The sequence below is a fragment of the Alosa sapidissima genome, chromosome 2, assembly GCF_018492685.1.
Source record: "Alosa sapidissima isolate fAloSap1 chromosome 2, fAloSap1.pri, whole genome shotgun sequence".
Lineage (NCBI taxonomy): Eukaryota > Metazoa > Chordata > Actinopteri > Clupeiformes > Clupeidae > Alosa > Alosa sapidissima.
In genome coordinates this window covers 27,265,817-27,271,985 of record NC_055958.1, presented here as the reverse complement: position 1 = coordinate 27,271,985, position 6,169 = coordinate 27,265,817, and positions in this window count along the sequence as shown.

Below are 6,169 nucleotides of genomic sequence, written 5' to 3'. Positions count from 1 at the left end.
CATTTCCATGTCATGAGTTGTATTAGGCCCTTTACTACGCCTTGTGAAACACAAGAGAGTGAGTGGCGGTCAGTCACTATTTAGACCTGTGCGTTTAATCAAGTGCCTCGCTAGCAGAGTGATATGAACAAATGTTTGTATCGTAGTGAAGTTACGTCTGCTCAGGAGAGACATTCCTGAGGGGAGGTTGTGTGGAAACTAAAAATAAATTGAAATGGGATTGCAAGCATAGCTTTACACATCTATTCATGGTGCTGTCTGTATATTTATAGCTTACTGCTTTGTTTTTGTAATGATTCACTCGCTAAACAGTTGTGAGTGAGGACTGTAGAGTGTTAGAGGGACTCAATGTAGGATAGAAAGCAGGGAGAAAGTCCTGCTTGTGGTTTGTCAGCAGTTGCTGGATGGAAGCCTTTTCACCATGTGTTAGAAACTACTGGGCATGAATGTCTGGACTGTACCAAGTGCCTGAGATAAGAGGGGAGAGTGTAAGAGAGAGGAGATGCGAAGCCCCTTAGGTGCCCCCATTGCTATACTACTCCCCCCTCCCCTCCCCAGCCAGCTCCCCAGATCTTTTCATGTCCTCGTCAGTGTGTGCAGAAGGGGGCCACCAAAAAGAGGTCTCTTTCAGGTGCCGTGTACAGTGTGTGTCTCTCACTGTGTGTTTGTGTGTGTCTGTGTGTGTGTGTGTGTGTGTGTGTGTATTTGTGACAAAGGAGAGAGAAAAGAGCCCTCTAGCACCCCCTAATAGAAAAGGGAAATCTGGAGAAGAGAGATTCTGAAATTCAAATGATGGAGTTGCTTTCGAAACTGTGTCTGTGTGTTTGTGTGTGTGAGTGGGTGCTTACATTGGTGCGTTGTGTTTGAGCAGAATTCACACAAAGTTTGGGGATGTATTTCTGATTTATGTTGAAGTTTATGCTCAAGAGTTTTGTTTTTTTCAGGGAGACACTGTAGTCACATACCATCAGTGATTTTAGTTATGTACGACTGTTTTGTTGTAGACACATACAGTACATTTAGTGATTATACCTCTATGAAATCAGGTCTTCAACTTAATTTAATTGAGTTAGCAATATAATTAGCATCTGTATTGTTTTTCTATCCATGTGCAAAAAACTGAAAAAGTACAGTCCCTTGAATATGGAGTGGCCCCCAAGTGGATTTGCTTCACATAATACCCATAAATATGGAGAAAATGAAGATTCATGAACATCAAGGCCCAAAACATTCTCAACAAATTAATTTATCCAGTTAAAATAAGCAGTTATCTGCGCAGATATTCCCTGTGGGAACTGATTTTGTTCCCATGTGGAATTTGAGACTTTCCCATTAGGGAGATAGATAGTGGTGCAACTGAAGATACAAGTGAGCTCAGTGACCCTATTTACCCTGCTCTCTCTCTCTCTCTCTCTTTCTATCTTTCTATCTCTCTCTCTCCCTCTCTCTTTTTCTGTCACATACACACACACACATACACACACACACAAAAACGTCACACAAACTGTCTCTTTCCATATTCATTTTTTCGGTTCCAAATCTCTGTCTGGAAAGATCCGGATTGTCCACTCAGCACTCAGAGTTCCAGTGTTTTCACAAAAACCTCCTTATTTTTGTTTTTGGCTGACTGTGCTCTTTCTTAAGTGAGGGGAAGAAAGTTCAACTCATCGCTGGAAGCACAGAGCAGAGGTGAGCTGAAGGGAAAGATTTAATGGAAGGAGTGGGCTGGTGTTCTTAGCTTCTCTACCTCCTTCCTGTTTCCATCTGTGTGGACTGGCCACTCATACAAGGTACAAGGTAACACCTGGACCTTCACAATGAAACTGATGTTGAAATTGAATCAAAGCTGACCCTTTCCCTGTCTCTCTCTCTCTCTCTCTCTCTCTTTGGGAGAGACAGATACATAGTATGTGCATTTATTCACATATCTCATGCTATATCACACACTTTCAAAACAATATATCAATTTATTCTATTCTATTTCTCAGATTCCTCAATTTTCTCTCTCTCTCTCTCTCTCTCTCTCTCTCTCTCTCTCTCTCTCTCTATGTCTTTCTTTCAGCCTTTCTGTCTGCCTGTCTGTTATTCCTTAGGTAAAGGGGTAAACAAGAGGAATCGTTTCAGAAAAGGGAAAGCCGTTTTCCCCCCACGTTCTCTCTACTGCGTCAGTGTCTGGTGTGTCATGGCCGCAGACCGGGACCGGGCTCTGGCCTGACTGACAGCCATGCTAATACCGCCTCATGAAAAGCCTGTTTGTAATTGTTTTGTTGCTGCAGCAGAGTGTGATGCAGAGAGTGCAGCACTGATGTAGTGTTACATCTCTCTCTCTCTCTCTCTGTTCCTTAGACATCTAGCCTTTCTAGAGTTCATAAAAATGAGATATTCATTCATCTTTTCTGTAAAAACCAGATGTCAAGAGAATTCGTATGGGGGGATATTTCAGGGTGCTCGGCCGTATCTATGTACATGAGTGGGAGTAAAGCATGCCTTCTACTGTACGTGTGTGGCAATGAGCGGGTGGAAGTGTCTTTCGAGGGGCATTTCATCTCCCGGGCAGATAAATAGATCAAGTCCAGTCCCCGAGAAATGAAGAAGAGTAGTTTCCATGGCAGCATAGCCTGAATTAATGAGAGGCCAGTCCAGTTGGAGCCTCTGTTGTGTGGACCGCTGCCGCCTCTGCCACTGCCGCCTCTGCTGCGCGCACCTGATTGCCTGGGCGAACACACAGCGCGCAGGGTCAGGCACCCCCCCCCCCCCCCCAGAAACATTACTGGGTGGGTTTTTGTGTGGACACCGGCATGGTGGAGAAGCGGATGATACAGATGCTCTGGAAAACAAAATGGTGCAATAAAGCGCCTTTTAAGAATGGTGAGGGTGATGAAGATGTGACGAATGACGATGCTTTATGTGGGGTTTTTTTTTCGAGAAGTAGCCGGGTAGGTTAGCTACAAAGAACCGTAAACACAACCATATGTGCTTGTGAAGTCCTCTCTGCAGAACCTATATTTAGTCCTCAGAGAAGACTTTCCTGAGGGTGTATAGTAACTGTGTTTAAGTGTAAAACGCTACAAACAGGTGATGTAGGGCCTATACACAGACCCCCCTCAGATCGAAGTTTTTGCCCACCCACACTTTTTCTTCCTGTACCCCCACTGGGGAGAGCTGAGGAGAGGGTGTAAACGTGCAGGAATGACCGGCCTAACCCAAACCAGAACATGACACTCTCACAGGGGGACTACTGCCTAACGCTGAGAAGAACTGGGGAGAGGTAAGATGCTAAACCAATGTCTGTCTTTTTGATGTAGACATGACCTTAATGTCAAAGACGGGCAAAGTGCAAAGTCTAGAGCTAATTTAATAACGAGGCACAATCTATTTGCTAGTTTAATACCATGAACAAGATCTTAGGATGAAACATTGGTGGATCAGTTCGATACTCCCACACGCATGCATGAGAAACTTCTATTAACTCCTTTAATAATTTTGCTCATTGCCTATCATTCAAATTAGGGCCATTAGAGTGTAAAATCAATTGATCTGTGTCTGCCATTTTGGAAGTGACCATGAACTCAGGCTTGCCTGAGTTTGTGATGCATTGTGCTTGTTGTCTGTGAGTCATTCTCTGTTTTTTTGTTGACCTGTGATCTCAATTTTGCCAGTTTCACACATAGAGTACCCGTGATGTCTATTACCACAAATATCAAGGTGAGTCGGGTCATTCCATCTCATTGGTGTGCAGGGACCATGCTCAGTAAAATGGCTGCCAATGGAACAGCAGGTGAGGTCAAGGTCTTCACAATAAACGCCTGTAACTAGGTGAGTGAAAAGAGCACGCTGGATGAAAACATTTAAAGAAAAGAACAGAGTTGGTGGAGTTTTAAAAACATACTCTCTCACTCTCTCTCGTTCTCTCTCTCCTTGCCTGTTTTTGTATTTCTTTCTATGTGTGTGTGTGTGTGTGTGTGTGAGTATGTGTGTGTATGTGTGTCTCAAAGGTCTGAGTTGAGAGGAGTGTGGCTCAGCTTAAAATGCAGGTCAGTTATGTAAGTCTTCCTTTGTTCCTCTCTTTCCTTCTCTCTCTCTCTTTCTCTCTCTTGCTCTCTCTCTCTCTCTCTCTCTCTCTCTGTCTCTCTGTCTCTCTCTCTCTCTCTCTCTTTGTGTCTGAAATCAATAGCCATCCCACTGCAGGTAATGCCAGTGTCCTTTGCAGCAGTATTGAGCTGTCATTATAGCTCATGAGGTGAAGCGGTAATATTCACGCCATTCTTCCCCTCCTCTCTCCCTCCCTCTCTCCATATAAACCTTCATGCTGTCCTCCAGGTGCTTATCCCTCTGTGCGACTCAGAGAACAGAGGGAGGGATGAAGGAGGTATTCGAGGAGGGAGAGAGAGATAGACAGAGCAGGGGACAAGTAGGAAGATCTTAGCATCACATGGGCTGCTAATGCTAACCTTTAATAATTATTAAATTCTGTTATTGTCAGTGCCTGAGTAAGCTAGAGTGCAGGCATCTCATTCTGACTCTCTCTCTCCCACCTCTTTCTCTCTCTCTCTTCCTCTCTTATCTCTCTATCTCTGGCTTTCTCTCCCTCTATCTCTCCTCATCTCTCCCTCCCTTTCTGTCTCTCCCGCCTTTGTACTCATCTCCCTCAAGAGAGGGAAAAAGACAGAAGTTGAGGGGGAGAGAGGGATGAGAGAAAGGAATGAGGGCTGAGAGGGTGGCAAAAGGAGAGAGAGAGAGACAGAAATAGAGGGAGAGGGAAATTAGAGAAAGAGATTGTGTGTGTGTGTGTGTGTGTGTGTGTGTGTGGGAGAGAGGGAAAGAGAGAGGGAGAGAGGGAGGGAGAGAGAGAGAGAGGGAGGGACATATGAATTTGAATGTGACTGGAGTCTCTGGAAACCTGAAGCGAAACGACGTCAACCTGTCTCCCGTCGTTTCCATGGAAACAGTGCACTAGCTGTGTGTGTGTGTGTGTGTGTGTGTGTGTGTGTGTGTGTGTGTGTGTTTGTGTGTGTTTCTCAGTGTGCGTGCATGCACATATTTAAAGATCCATGTTTGCATCCATCACTTCCTCTCTTAGGACTATTGAGAGTGAGACAGAAAGAGAGAGGGAGAGAGGAACAGAGAAGAAGAGAGAGGAAGAGAGAGAGGGAGAGGATGAGAAAGGGATGCAGAGCAGAAGGTTTAGAGATTAACAGCCATCTAACTGCCACAGTGTACTCTGTAGAGAGTGAATATGTATATATTAGACAGATTAACACTCCCTCCACTTCACCCTTTGCCATGAGGTGGAGTGAGTGTTCATCTATGTGTGTGTGTATATGTATGTATGTGTGTGTGTGTGTGTGTGTGTGTGTGTGTGTGTGTGTGTGTGTGTGTGTGTGTGTGTGTGTGTGTGTGTGTGTGTGTGTGTGTGTGTGTTTGAGTGAGTGAGCAACAGAAATAAGGGGCAAACTATCTGTACTGAAATGCCTCCAATGTTCAGCAAACAGGGGTTATGCAATGGGAGTCTGGGCTTGTGCATGTGTCTTGCAGTGGAAAGAAGGCTGATCATTAAATGAGTATCGGAAGAAAAGCACTTCTGAGTGCAAGTAGGGGAGTTGGAAGGTTCCAGGGGCGGAGTTCTTCATACAGTGGCACACCCTGATGGTCTGTTTCATAGAATCACCACCGGCAAAAACCCTTCACCGTCACCAAAACCCTGTCCCATGTGAAGCAAGTACACTCACCACACATGTGTATGTGTGTGTGTGTGTATAATTTATGAAGCTGGTTATGATCAGGCCAATAGAGCGCAAAGCAGTCATGAAGGTAAAGGGAGGCTACCATGAAGAATCATTAAACATACTTTACAATATACATATATACTGTACATACATGTGTTTGTGTTTATGGTTCTTAGCAGACACTTTTCTCCACTTTTCTCCAAACTGACTGCAAAGTGACAAGGTCATTCATTCATTCATTCATTCATTAACATTGAACTAAACAGTTTATAGTTATGGTTAAAGTCATATGCCCAAAAATGTAAACAAACAGAAATTAACAGTGCAAATTGTAATAGATAGAATAATTCTTGCGTCTTTAGTCTTTAATAAGTCTTTAGACACTTTTTAAAAAATTCCCAAACTATTGCTAGCATGGAGAGTATTCCGGTAAATCATTCCAC